The following is a 15,502-nucleotide window of genomic DNA, read 5'->3' as shown; positions in this document are numbered from 1 at the left end:
TGCTTTCTCAAGTTCTGTTTCCTAGTTTCCCCGGTTCTGACCATTCTGCCTGACCTGACCCCGAGCCTGCCGGCCGTTCTGTACCTGCCGGACTCTGACACGTTTACGAACCTCTGCCTGTCCTGACCCCGAGCCTGCCTGCTGTTCTGTACCTTATTGACTCCTCCCTGGATCACGTACCTCTGCCTGCCTTTGACCTGTCTTTTGCCTGCCCCTGTTTGGGTCAGTATTAATCTGTGACTAGCTGTCTGCATCTGGGTCTTATCCTCAGTTCTGATAGAGTTGATTTTTGACTTTGGGAAGTGGAGGGAACATGCACCAATCCACATCAATGGGACTGTAGTAGAGAGTCACAAGTTGTACGTTCCTTGGCATTGTAAGGGATTTCTTCCATTGACAGAGAGGCGGACCAAAGTGCAGCGTGGTTATTTTGACTCATGTTTTAATAAATCACTTCACATGAACAAACTAACAAAAACAAGAAACGTGAAAACCCAAAACAGCCCTATCTGGTGCAAAACACAGAGACAGGAACAATCACCCACAAACACACAGTGAAACCCAGGCTACCTAAGTATGATTCTCAATCAGAGACAACTAATGACACCTGCCTCTGATTGAGAACCATACTAGGCCAAAACATAGAAATACCCAAATCATAGAAAAACAAACATAGACTGCCCACCCAACTCACGCCCTGACCATACTAAATAAATACAAAACCAAGGAAATAAAGGTCAGAACGTGACAGTACCCCCCCCCCCAAAGGTGCGGACTCCGGCCGCAAAACCTTGACCTATAGGGGAGGGTCTGGGTGGGCGTCTGTCCGCGGGGGCGGCTCTGGCGCGGGATGCGGACCCCACTTCACTATTGTCTTAGTCCGCCTCATTGTCCGCCTCCATGGCTCTCTAACCCTGGCAACCCCTCTCCATGACCCCACTGGACAGAGGGGCAGCTGCTCGGGACAGAGGGGCAGCTGCTCGGGACAGAGGGGCAGCTGCTCGGGACAGAGGGACAGCTGCTCGGGACAGAGGGGCGACGGCCCCTGGCTGACTGGCGGCCCCTGGCTGACTGGCAGATCTGGAAGAGTCTGGTTGACTGGCAGATCTGGAAGAGTCTGGTTGACTGGCAGATCTGGAAGAGTCTGGCTGACTGGCTGCACTGGAAGAGTCTGGCTGACTGGCGGCACTGGTGGCCCCTGGCTGACTGGCGGCACTGGCGGCCCCTGGCTGACTGGCGGCACTGGCGGCCCCTGGCTGACTGGCGGCACTGGCGGCCCCTGGCTGACTGGCGGCCCCTGGCTGACTGGCGGCACTGGCGGCCCCTGGCTGACTGGCGGCACTGGCGGCCCCTGGCAGACGGGCGGCACTGGCGGCCCCTGGCAGACGGGCGGCACTGGCGGCTCCTGGCAGACGGGCGGCACTGGCGGCTCCTGGCAGACGGGCAGCACTGGCGGCGCTGGGCAGACGGGCGGCACTGGCGGCGCTGGGCAGACGGGTGGCACTGGCGGCGCTGGGCAGACGGGTGGCTCAGGCGGCGCTGGGCGGACGGGTGGCTCAGGCGGCGCTGGGCAGACGGGCAGCACTGGCGGCGCTGGGCAGACGGGCGGCACTGGCGGCGCTGGGCAGACGGGAGGCTCAGATGGCGCTGGGCAGACGGGAAGCTCAGATGGCGCTGAGCAGACGGGAAGCTCCGGCAACGCTGGACTGAGTAGCTCTCGTAGCGCCGAACAGGCGGGAGACTCCGGCAGCGCTGGAGAGGAGGGAGACTCCGGCAGCGCTGGACAAGCGAGGCGCACTGTAGGCCTGATGCGTGGTGCTGGCACTGGTGGTACTGGGCCGAGGTCACGCACAGGAAGCCTGGTGCGGGGAGCTGCTACCGGAGGGCTGGGGTGTGGAGGTGGTACTGGAAAGACCGGACCGTGCAGGCGCACTGGAGCTCTTGAGCACCGAGCCTGCCCAACCTTACCCGGTTGAATGGTCCCGGTCGCCCTGCCAGTGCGGCAAGGTGGAATAGCCCGCACTGGGCTATGCAGGCGAACCGGAGACACCGTGCGCAAGGCTGGTGCCATGTAAGCCGGCCCAAGGAGACGCACTGGGGACCAGATGCGTAGAGCCGGCTTCATGGCACTTGGCTCGACGCTCACTCTAGCCCGGCCGATACGCGGAGCTGGAATGTACCGCACCGGGCTATGCACCCGCACTGGAGACACCGTGCGCACCATAGCATAACACGGTGCCTGCCCGGTCTCTCTAGCCCCCCGGTAAGCACAGGGAGTTTGCGCAGGTCTCCTACCTGGCGTAGCAATACTCCCTGTTAGCCCCCCCCCCAAGAAATTTTTGGGGCTGACTCCCGGGCTTCCTTGCCAACCGTGTTCCCTCATATCGCCGGCTCCTCTCTCTGGCTGCCTCTGCTCTCCTCGCTGCCTCCACCTGTTCCCATGGAAGGCGATCCTTTCCCGCCAGGATCTCCTCCCATGTGTAGCAACCCTTGCCATCCAACACATCGTCCCAAGTCCATTTCTCCAAGTAGTGCAGCCTCTCCCACTGCTGCTGCTGCTGCTCCTGCTGCTGCTGCCTCTGTTGCTTCTCCTGCTGCTGCTTTTTCCGTTGCCCGTTACCTCGCCGCTTGGTCCTGTTGTGGTGGGTGATTCTGTAAGGGATTTCTTCCATTGACGGAGAGGCGGACCAAAGCGCAGCGTGGTTATTTTGTCTCATGTTTTAATAAATCACTTCACATGAACAAACTAACAAACTAACAAAAACAAGAAACGTGAAAACCCAAAACAGACCTATCTGGTGCAAAACACAGAGACAGGAACAATCACCCACAAACACACAGTGAAACCCAGGCTACCTAAGTATGATTCTCAATCAGAGACAACTAATGACACCTGCCTCTGATTGAGAACCATACTAGGCCGAAACATAGAAATACCCAAATCATAGAAAAACAAACATAGACTGCCCACCCAACTCACGCCCTGACCATACTAAATAAATACAAAACCAAGGAAATAAAGGTCAGAACGTGACAGGCATCCACATCACTGAGGGCTTGTCATGGACCAATAACACCAACACTTTAAAAAATATTTGTAAATATATTTTCCACTAACCCTACCACCCCTCCCCTAATTCAACTAAACTAATGGACAACAAAATCAGGCTTCCATTCCAACTTATACATACTAAACACATTTTACAGACACAGTATATTTTACAATAGTTATCTTTTATTTGTTTTTAGTCCCATCCTTCAGTGACCCTCAACCCCTCCCATCTACCTCTGAAGACCATCCAGTTTAGATTTGTATTTGCCATATATTTTTCAACTTGTGCTGTTTCACAAAAGTTCTGAACCTATATACATTTTATGGACACAGTATATTTTACATAGTATATTTGGACACAGTATATTTTACAAACTACACGGTAATGTAAAAGTTGTATTTTTTTGTGATCCAATACATAACAGTACACTTATCATAATTTGGTTGTATTCCAGAGATATTAGAACAATTATCTGGATCCTCTATGATGCTGGAGGGATCTAAATTGTGGATTTAAAAGAAAATATTAATCATAAGCATAAAATGACACCTTTGATTTTAAGCCCTGGACTTCTAGACCCTTGATATTATTGTTCAATGTAATTTTAATAGCCAACATTTCGATGGCCTTAATAAATAGATATGCTGATCATGGACAACCTTGTTTTTCTCCACTTGACAATTGAATACTCTGAGATGTAGCCATATTTACTATTTTACACCTAGAGTTACAATACATAACTTTAATAACCCATTGTTTTAGAGATTCTCCACTCTTGTCATGAAGGCGCAACAGCATCAGTGCAGCCTTTGATATTATTGACCATAACCTGTTGTTGAGAAAACACATGTGTTATGGCTTTTCAACATCTGCCATATAGTGGACTCAGACATATCTATCTAATATATTTTCTTTAATGGAAGTTTCGCTAATGTCAAACAAGTAAAGTGTGGTGTACCGCAGGCCCTCTACTCTTTTCTATTTTTACCAATGACCTGCCACTGGCATTAAATAAAGCATGTGTGTCTATGTATGCTGATGATTCAACCATATACATATCAGCAACCACAGCTAATGAAGCCACTTAAACTTTTGGCTAAGAGTTGAGGAAAGACTGACTTTATAAGAAACATTAATGTGTTGGAAAATTCTAACTGTTTGCATAGTCAACTTACACACAGCACTGACACACACTACCCCACCAGACATCCCACCAGGTGTCTTTTCACAGTCCCCATGTCCAGTACAGAGCCATGAGTGCATGGAACTCTTTTTCATCTTACAGTATATAGTGCAAATGAACAGCAAACATGGTTTCATAAAACAAACAAAGCAACACCTGACGGCACAACTCCTCTTCCCCATGTGACCTACATGTTGTGTGTATGTACTGACATGTGTGTGTAACTAATTGATGTACACACACACACTGGCTACATGTTAATGTTTTTAAATGTATGTACAGTGGCTTGCGAACATATTCACCCCCTTGGCATTTTTCCTATTTTGTTACCTTACACCCTGAAATTAAAATAGATTTTGGGGGGGATTTGTATCATTTGATTTACACAACATGCCTACCCCTTTGAAGATGCAAAATATTTTTTATTGGGAAACAAACAAGAAACAAGACAAAAAAACTGAAAACTTGAGTGTGTATAACTATTCATCCCCCAAAGTCAATACTTTATAGAGCCACCTTTTGCAGTAATTACAGCTGCAAGTCTCTTGGGGTATGTCTCTATAAGATTGGCCCATCTAGCCACTGGGATTTTTGCCCATTCTTCAAGGAAAAACCGCTCCAGCTCCTTCAAGTTGGATTGGTTCCACTGGTGTACAAAAATCTTTATGTCATACATACAGATTCTCAATTGGATTGAGGTCTGGGCTTTGACTAGGCCATTCCAAGACATTTAAATGTTTCCCCTTCAACCACTCAAGTGTTTCTTTGGCAGTATGTTTAGCGTCATTGTCCTGCTGGAAGGTGAACCTCCGTCCCAGTCTCAAATCTCTGGAAGACTGAAACAGGTTTCCTCAATAATTTCCCTGTATTTAGTGCCATCCATCATTAATTTAATTCTGACCAGTATCCCAGTCCCTGCCGATGAAAAACACCCCCACAGTATGATGCTGCCACCACCATTCTTCACTGTGGGGATGGTGTTGCGCCAGACGTAGCGTTTTCCTTGATGGCCAAAAAGCTCAATTTTAGTCTAATCTGATGAGAGTACCTTCTTCCATATGTTTGGGGAGTCTCCCACATGCCTTTTGGCGAACACCAAATGTGTTTGCTTATTTTTTTCTTTAAACAATGGCTTTTATCTGGCCAGTCTTCCGTAAAACCCAGTTTTGTGGAGTGTACGACTTAAAGTCGATCTATGGACAGATACTACAATCTTCAATATTTGGTCTCTTTGCTGCCCCTCTGACTAATGCCCTCCTTTCCTGGTCTGTGAGTTTTGGTGTGCGGCCCTTTCTTGGCAGGTTTGTTCTGGTGCCATATTCTTTCCATTTTTTAATAATGGATTTAATGGTGCTCCGTGGGATGTTTAAAGTTTCGGATATTTTCTTATAACCCAACCCTGATCTGTACTTCCCCACAACTTTGTCCCTGACCTGTTTGGAGAGCTCCTTGGTCTTCATGGTGCCGCTTGCTTGGTGGTGCCCCTTTGCTTAGTGGTGTTGGAGACTCCGGCGCCGACAGAGATGGCCGCCTCGCTTCGCGTTCCTAGGAAACTATGCAGTTTTTTGTTTTTTTACGTGTTATTTCTTACATTAGTACCCCAGGTCATCTTAGGTTTCATTACATACAGTCGAGAAGAACTACTGAATATAAGATCAGCGTCAACTCACCATCAGTACGACCAAGAATATGTTTTTCGCGACGCGGATCCTGTGTTCTGCCTTACAAACAGGACAACGGAGTGGATCCTATGCAGCGACCCAAAAAAACGACTCCGAAAGAGAGGGAAACGAGGCGGTCTTCTGGTCAGACTCCGGAGATGGGCACACCGTGCACCACTCCCTAGCATTCTTCTTGCCAATGTCCAGTCTCTTGACAACAAGGTTGATGAAATCCGAGCAAGGGTAGCATTCCAGAGGGACATCAGAGACTGTAACGTCCTTTGCTTCACTGAAACATGGCTCACTGGAGAGACTCTATCCGAAGCGGTGCAGCCAACGGGTTTCTCCACGCATCGCGCTGACAGAAACAAACATCTTTCTGGTAAGAAGAGGGGCGGGGGCGTATGCCTCATGGCCAACGTGACATGGTGTGATGAAAGAAACATACAGGAACTCAAATCCTTCTGTTCACCTGATTTAGAATTCCTCACAATCAAATGTAGACCGCATTATCTACCAAGAGAATTCTCTTCGATTATAATCACAGCCGTATGTATCCCCCCCCCAAGCAGACACATCGATGGCTCTGAACGAACTTTATTTAACTCTCTGCAAACTGGAAACGATTTATCCGGAGGCTGCATTCATTGTAGCTGGGGATTTTAACAAGGCTAATCTGAAAACAAGACTCCCTAAATTTTATCAGCATATCGATTGCGCAACCAGGGGTGGAAAGACCTTGGATCATTGTTACTCTAACTTCCGCGACGCATATAAGGCCCTGCCCCGCCCCCCTTTCGGAAAAGCTGACCACGACTCCATTTTGTTGATCCCTGCCTACAGACAGAAACTAAAACAAGAGGCTCCCACGCTGAGGTCTGTCCAACGCTGGTCCGACCAAGCTGACTCCACACTCCAAGACTGCTTCCATCACGTGGACTGGGAGATGTTTCGTATTGCGTCAGATAACAACATTGACGAATACGCTGATTCGGTGTGCGAGTTCATTAGAACGTGCGTTGAAGATGTCGTTCCCATAGCAACGATTAAAACATTCCCTAACCAGAAACCGTGGATTGATGGCAGCATTCGTGTGAAACTGAAAGCGCGAACCACTGCTTTTAATCAGGGCAAGGTGTCTGGTAACATGACCGAATACAAACAGTGCAGCTATTCCCTCCGCAAGGCTATCAAACAAGCTAAGCGCCAGTACAGAGACAAAGTAGAATCTCAATTCAACGGCTCAGACACAAGAGGCATGTGGCAGGGTCTACAGTCAATCACGGACTACAGGAAGAAATCCAGCCCAGTCACGGACCAGGATGTCTTGCTCCCAGGCAGACTAAATAACTTTTTTGCCCGCTTTGAGGACAATACAGTGCCACTGACACGGCCTGCAACGAAAACATGCGGTCTCTCCTTCACTGCAGCCGAGGTGAGTAAGACATTTAAACGTGTTAACCCTCGCAAGGCTGCAGGCCCAGACGGCATCCCCAGCCGCGCCCTCAGAGCATGCGCAGACCAGCTGGCCGGTGTGTTTACGGACATATTCAATCAATCCCTATACTAGTCTGCTGTTCCCACATGCTTCAAGAGGGCCACCATTGTTCCTGTTCCCAAGAAAGCTAAGGTAACTGAGCTAAACGACTACCGCCCCGTAGCACTCACATCCGTCATCATGAAGTGCTTTGAGAGACTAGTCAAGGACCATATCACCTCCACCCTACCTGACACCCTAGACCCACTCCAATTTGCTTACCGCCCAAATAGGTCCACAGACGATGCAATCTCAACCACACTGCACACTGCCCTAACCCATCTGGACAAGAGGAATACCTATGTGAGAATGCTGTTCATCGACTACAGCTCGGCATTCAACACCATAGTACCCTCCAAGCTCGTCATCAAGCTCGAGACCCTGGGTCTCGACCCCGCCCTGTGCAACTGGGTACTGGACTTCCTGATGGGCCGCCCCCAGGTGGTGAGGGTAGGCAACAACATCTCCTCCCCGCTGATCCTCAACACTGGGGCCCCACAAGGGTGCGTTCTGAGCCTTCTCCTGTACTCCCTGTTCACCCACGACTGCGTGGCCACGCACGCCTCCAACTCAATCATCAAGTTTGCGAACGACACAACAGTGGTAGGCTTGATTACCAACAACGACGAGACGGCCTACAGGGAGGAGGTGAGGGCCCTCGGAGTGTGGTGTCAGGAAAATAACCTCACACTCAACGTCAACAAAACTAAGGAGATGATTGTGGACTTCAGGAAACAGCAGAGGGAACACCCCCCTATCCACATCGATGGAACAGTAGTGGAGAGGGTAGCAAGTTTTAAGTTCCTCGGCATACACATCACAGACAAACTGAATTGGTCCACTCACACAGACAGCATCGTGAAGAAGGCGCAGCAGCGCCTCTTCAACCTCAGGAGGCTGAAGAAATTTGGCTTGTCACCAAAAGCACTCACAAACTTCTACAGATGCACAATCGAGAGCATCCTGGCGGGCTGTATCACCGCCTGGTATGGCAACTGCACCGCCCTCAACCGTAAGGCTCTCCAGAGGGTAGTGAGGTCTGCACAACGCATCACCGGGGGAAAACTACCTGCCCTCCAGGACACCTACACCACCCGATGCTACAGGAAGGCCATAAAGATCATCAAGGACATCAACCACCCGAGCCACTGCCTGTTCACCCCGCTGTCATCCAGAAGGCGAGGTCAGTACAGGTGCATCAAAGCTGGGACCGAGAGACTGAAAAACAGCTTCTATCTCAAGGCCATCAGACTGTTAAACAGCCACCACTAACATTGAGTGGCTGCTGCCAACACACCGTCAATGACACTGACTCAACTCCAGCCACTTTAATAATGGGAATTGATGGGAAATGATGTAAATATATCACTAGCCACTTTAAACAATGCTACCTTATATAATGTTACTTACCCTACATTATTCATCTCATATGCATACGTATATACTGTACTCTATATCATCGACTGCATCCTTATGTAATACATGTATCACTAGCCACTTTAACTATGCCACTTTGTTTACATACTCATCTCATATGTTATACTGTACTCGATATCATCTACTGTATCTTGCCTATGCTGCTCTGTACCATCACTCATTCATATATCCTTATGTACATATTCTTTATCCCCTTACACTGTGTATAAGACAGTAGTTTTTTGGAATTGTTAGTTAGATTACTTGTTCGTTATTACTGCATTGCCGGAACTAGAAGCACAAGCATTTCGCTACACTCGCATTAACATCTGCTAACCATGTGTATGTGACAAATAAAATTTGATTTGATTTGATTTGATTTGACTCTGGGGCCTTTCAGAACAGGTGTATATATACTGACATCATGTGACAGATCATGTGACACTTAGATTGCACACATGTGGAATTTATTTAACTAATTATGTGACATCTGAAGGTAATTGGTTGCACCAGATCGTATTTAGGGACTTTATAGGAAAGGGGGTGAATACATATGCACGCACCACTTTTCCGTTTTTTTATTATTAATTGCTTTTTGAAAAAAGTTATTTTTTTCATCTCACTTCACCAATTTGGATTATTATGTGTATGTGCATTACATGAAATCCAAATAAAATACATTTAAATTAAAGGTTGTAGTGCAAAAATTTTTGAAAATATGCCAAGGGGATGAATAATTTTGCAAGGCACTGTAAAATATAGAGTCTTCTGTCTGTAATGTCTTTTTCGTTATATGTCGAACCAGACTCCAGAAAGACTAGCTGTCGGCTAATGGGGATACTAATAAATCAAATCAAATCTGCTTCCTAAGGAGACTCCGGGTCCTCTCCAAATACTACCGCTGCACCATTCTGAGCATCCTGACCGGTTGCATCATGGCCTGGTACAGGAATTGCATCATCCAAGACCGCAAGGCCCTCTAGCAGGTGGCGAAGATGGCCCAGCACCTCACTGTGAACGTGCTTTCACCCATCCAGAACATCTACTCGAAATGGTGCCTGAGGAGGGCACGCAGCAGCATCATCAAGGTCCCCACACAATCCAGCCACGAGCTGTTCTCGCTCTTACAATCGGGCAGGCAGTATCGGAGCATGAGTTTCTATCTACAAGCCATCAGGCTGCTGAACACTTGAAATGGACTGACCACCTGCTCTGATTCTCTGCATCTTAGCACACATCACAACTGTTGCTACCAGACTCACACTTGTCCCCCATCCCCCCTTCCTCAATACACGTGTAAATATTGTACTATAAATAGTTCCTTCCTGTATTATATTTATGCTACAATATATCTATATATATGTTCACTTTTTGTTCGTATTTATATTTAAAAAAAATATTTCTTAATGTTGTTGCCTTGTCGAGAAGGAACCTGCAAGTAAGCATTTCGTTGAACGATGTATACCATGAGTATACTGTACATATTACTAATAAAAGCAGCACAGTGCCACTTGAAAACAACAAAACCTGTGTCCTCATCCAGACCATACTCACACACTGAGTGGAACAGCTGAGGGATGTAATAAGGCAGAGGAGGATCATGCAGTTAGTGGTTGGATTGGATGAATGTTTATGTGTCTGTTTGTCAGGGCAGCTGTGTGTCTGTCTCACACATCCTTAAGTACAGATAAAGGATATCAAGGATCTGGAAGGATTCTGTATGGAGGAATGGTCTGAGACACCTACCAATATGTTCTCCAACTCATAAAACATTTTAGAAAAAGGCTCAGTGCCGTTATCCTTGCAAGGTGAGGTATTGAAAGGTATTGAAAAAAGAGATGTCAATAATTTTTTTTTGAGAAAAAAGTATTACTTGCTAAACGAAATCTCTTTCTCTGAGCAATTGTATTAGTATAAAATTATATAATTTCCCTATTTTTTTGAGTATACAATATACACTGAACAAAAAACTCATTCTGATTGGCTGGGCCTGACTCCCCAGTGGGTCGGCCATATGGCTGCGCCCCTGCCAAGCCGTGAAATCTATAGATTAGGGCCTAATTTATTTATTTCAATTGATTGACTTCCTTATATGAACTGTAACTCAGCAAAATCCTTGAAATTGTTGCATGTTGCGTTTATATTTTTGTTCAGTATAGCTCAGTATTTGAATTATTTATTTTAAACAGTAATTTTTCCTCATCTTTATCAAGGGTGTCAATCATTTCGGACCCCACTGTATACACACACCAGCCAAGTTGCTCAAGATCGAAGGCAAAATTGGACGTCCGTCCAGGTAGCCAGGACGTCGGGAGATTATTTCAAAACCAGCCTCTAGGGGCAATGGTGAGTGAATCACAGAGGTGCTGGGGGCTGCCTTAATCGACATCAGATGTATCAGCCCCAGTTATTGTGTGGGTTAACTGCCTTGCCAGCTCATGATTCGAACAATCAACCTTCAAGTTAATGTCCCAACGCTCTAACTCTTAGGCTACCTGCCACCTGGAAGTAGATAAAGGGCTTCATTGACAAAATCCTGAAGTATACCTTTAACCCTTACCTTAACCATTTGGAATTAATTACTAAACGTAACAGTTGCGTTGTTTTTGGTTTAACCCTATCCCAAACCTTAACCCTTACCTTAAACATTAATGCTAAACTTAACCTTCTAAATTTGATGTTTATGGACAAACGTCGGATTCTGAAGTGAGACTGTGAGAGCTTGTTGCACACTTATAAAAAATAAGTCAGAGGCAGGGTTGTTACACAGGTGTAGGTTAGGCAACACACCTGATGGAGGTGTGGGTTGAGTTGATTCTTGCAAGGATGCAACACAGCATCTCATGACAGTCATCATGGTTCTGAGACAATGAGACAGGCTCATTCACAGACGTCTCCCTCTCCTCCCTCTCGCTCTCTCCCAGATGGAGGGATCAGATCAGAGGTATAGTGAGGTTCCAGGCTGCAGATGGTCTGGTCTCCAGGCAGCTTCCTGATCCCCCGGAGAACGGAACACAGACATACATACAGACAGACAAAGCAGGTGTATGTGTAATGTAGGAATATGAGCAGAGAAGAACAGAGAGAGCGAGAGAGAGAGAGAGAGAGAGAGAGAGAGAGAGAGAAAGAAAGAAAGAAAGAAAGAAAGAAAGAAAGAAAGAAAGAAAGAAAGAAAGAAAGGGAGGGAGGGAGGGAGAGAGAGCTAGAGAGAGACAGAGGGAGAGGAGAGAGAGAGAGAGAGAAAGAGTGTGCGAGAGAGCGCTAGAGAGAGAGAAAGAGATGGCGGTATGTGTGTGTATAAATCACTCATAGAGCAGACACATAGTGTATTTCTCTGGGTGTTTGTTAATGAGGCCCAAACACAGGTGAAGGCCTCACATTCCACCAGCCAGCTCCTGACAGATATACAGAGGAAGAGAGGGGGGAGATGGAGAGTAAGAGAAAGGGGAGGATTGGGGATAGAGAGAGGTGCGGGGGGTTAAGAGAGAGGAGGAGAGGCCGTTGAGAGAAAGAGGGCTGAGAAAGGAGGAGAGATGGTGAATAGAGAGAGCGAAAGTGACTGGGTTTGGGGGAGAAAGAGAGTTCTAAATACAGATGTAGTATCTTAATTTGATCACTCCTTTATTAATGATAATTTCCTGCGAAGGCTTCTAAAGTTTATAATTCATTCTTTTAAGTTTTAGACTTGATTTGCCCTAATGAAAAATGTATCGTTCCCCTACAAAAACATCCATTAATTATAATCCACTTAACAATTCCCATTTCCTGTTGCTGCAGGACTATTTTCCGACTTGAGCAAACTGGCTCAAATTGAGATCCTACATCTGTAGGATCATGCTAAACCTTCCCTCCTTTTTCCAGCTGTTAAAAACAGATGAAGGGAGCCCCTCTCTTCTCCCTCTCCTCCTCTGCCCCCCTATGGGATTGAGAGCTCTGAGTGGCAGATGGGTGGAATGTATAATGCATAGACTTAACAGGGTGTGTGTGTGTGTGTGTGTGTGTGTGTGTGTGTGTGTGTGTGTGTGTGTGTGTGTGTGTGTGTGTGTGTGTGTGTGTGTGCGCGTATGCGTGGGTATGTGTGTGTAGTTCCATAGGGAGTAGGCAGGAGAGTCATTATAGATCTAATAGTTGTGTTTTAGACCCAGTGCCGTGCAGCTTTTTTTGAAGAGCAGAAGCCAAACGAGCTGTGAAGCATTTCATTACCCACAGCGTGTGTGTGTGTGTGTGCGTGTGTGTGTGGGGGTCTTCGCAATAGGTAACAGATCAGGGTACTGTATGCCAGTCTCCAACCAATAGCACTACAGTCTGCAGATGCAAAAATAGACCGCTTCTATTGCTAGAATATCACAAATGAATATTACACATTGGATTATGTACATTTTATATCTCATGTGGATGTTAAATATTTTCTAATCAGTGTCATTATGCGTTATAATTGGAATCTGAGCTATGATGTGTGTATGTTTAACAAAGCATATCTAATGGAAAACAAACATACAGACTGGATCTAGCTCAGACAGAACTCCATAGTACAGATAGACAGAATGGGTGTACACACATATTCTCAGCTATGAGACAGGGACATAGACAACACACAGAGAGGGGGATAGTAGCAGTCCACAAATCCCACCTGAATGAGAAAACAATCCTGAGAAGGGAAGCATTGAGAGGAGAGGAGAAAGTCGGGTACCAGGGGGAATTAATTAACATACACTGAGTGTACTAAACATTCCATGACATAGACTGACCTGGTGAATATTGATGTCACCTGTTAACTCCACTTCAAATCAGTGTAGATGAAGGGGAGGAGATGTTTTTGTTGTTGCCATGGGACAATTGAGACATGGATTGTGTATGTGTGCTTCACCTGGCTATCAGCGGAGCCTTGTCTGGCAGCGAAACAGTTCACTCAGCCTAATTTGTTATTTAACCTGCCTTTCAAAAAACAGCTGATGTCGCTGACTTGCTTAAACAAATGTGGTTTCTAATGACAAATGAGATGTACAAACTATGGAATAAAGGGGATGTCAAGCGGATAAGAGGCAATCCGTAATTTCGATTAAGACATTAATGAGCGAGCTAGGACAGACGTAGTCAATATAACTATTTGTTTAGCACTTTTGAAATGTACAGCAACAGAATTCAGAACATGGGCCGTTCTTACAGTGTTCTCCCTGTACACCAAGTCAGAACCGTAGGATAAATAAAGGGGGCATATAAGCAGACAATGAAAGCTCTTACAATATTCAATGATTACATTTCTCTAAAACAAGTGCACCACCAAGTCAGAACAATAGGCGAAATTAAGAGGGGCAAATATAGCAAATTATTTGGGTGAGAGACATGGACTACTAACATCTTACTACACAACATATACTTAGTATTACTTTCTTAGCTACAGTATACATATCTCCCTGGCATATTGCATAATTTATGCAGCACCATACAATACATTTTTGGAAGGTGGTGCCGCGGTCCTTCATGGGACAATTTCGTCATCAAAGTCTTGCATTCAATGGATTCATGGTGCTTTCAAAACACCTAGCAACTCTGAAAAACACAAGGTTAAATCATGATAATGTCATAGAAAGAGGCTGGATTTAGAATTCCGAGTTGGATGACCGTTCAAAACATATTTTCCCAGTCGGAGCTCATTTATTCCCGACTTCCCAGTTGTCTTGAACTCACTGAAGTCAAATTTTCACAGTTCCGGGTTAACAGTTGTTTTGAGCGTGGCACAAATCATGCTTCACTGACAGCATGGCCAATGTTGAATGTTTATCATTTTAAACTTGGAAATTAGCCACTTCATCACAGATTTGGGACCACACAGCCACTCCACTGAATAGCAGGCTAGTGATTGCTTTGCAATGCTTGTAGTTAGCCACTTTCACTGATTCGTTCCAAACCACTCATTGTTGAATTTGCGATTTCCAACTTGTTGTGTAATGTTTATGGCCGATGAGCACCGATACATTTTATCTATAATTTATTTTCATTATTAATCTCCATGTGACAAAGATTAAAAAGGATTTGCTAGTAGATTGTCGACTTGATTCATGATGATGACTGCTAGCTAAAAAAATGTAAAGTATGATGTTGACATGATCAGTCCAATCAAAGCTATTGTACATATAATGTGATTTGATGTCATTTTATCTGTGGTCAATGGCCTTGAGCCTTCTTGGATGGGCACTTCTAATGTAACTCTACGGCAGCACCCAAGGGGCTAGAATGTTCTAGCTCTACCCTTAGACTTGGTGGTGACATGGTGTCCAAATGAGTGACAGAACACTGAGCCAATCATGGTGCAACGCTCCGTATTTTCTGCTGGCTTGCAACACCACAACAGAAAGCACTGAGCTAGGCTGGAACACCTGTATTTTGGAGCTGCCTTACTCAAGAAAACAAAAAAGAGAACATGTTTGTATGCAGCTTTATTAACACAATGTTATATATTTTTTACCCTGTTTGCAAACTGATATGTGACATGTATTAATGTCAAAATAACATGCAAAACAGGCAAGTCCCCCAAAAAATATATTTGCTCCACCTGCCCTGAATGACGGGTCGCCACTGATAGTTTCCCATGTGTATCCAGAATGGTCCACAACCCAAAGGACATCCAGCCAACTTGACACAACTATGTGAA

This window comes from Oncorhynchus clarkii, chromosome 6 (genome assembly GCF_045791955.1).
Source record: "Oncorhynchus clarkii lewisi isolate Uvic-CL-2024 chromosome 6, UVic_Ocla_1.0, whole genome shotgun sequence".
Classification (NCBI taxonomy): Eukaryota; Metazoa; Chordata; class Actinopteri; order Salmoniformes; family Salmonidae; genus Oncorhynchus; species Oncorhynchus clarkii.
This window is presented reverse-complemented; position numbering follows the sequence as displayed.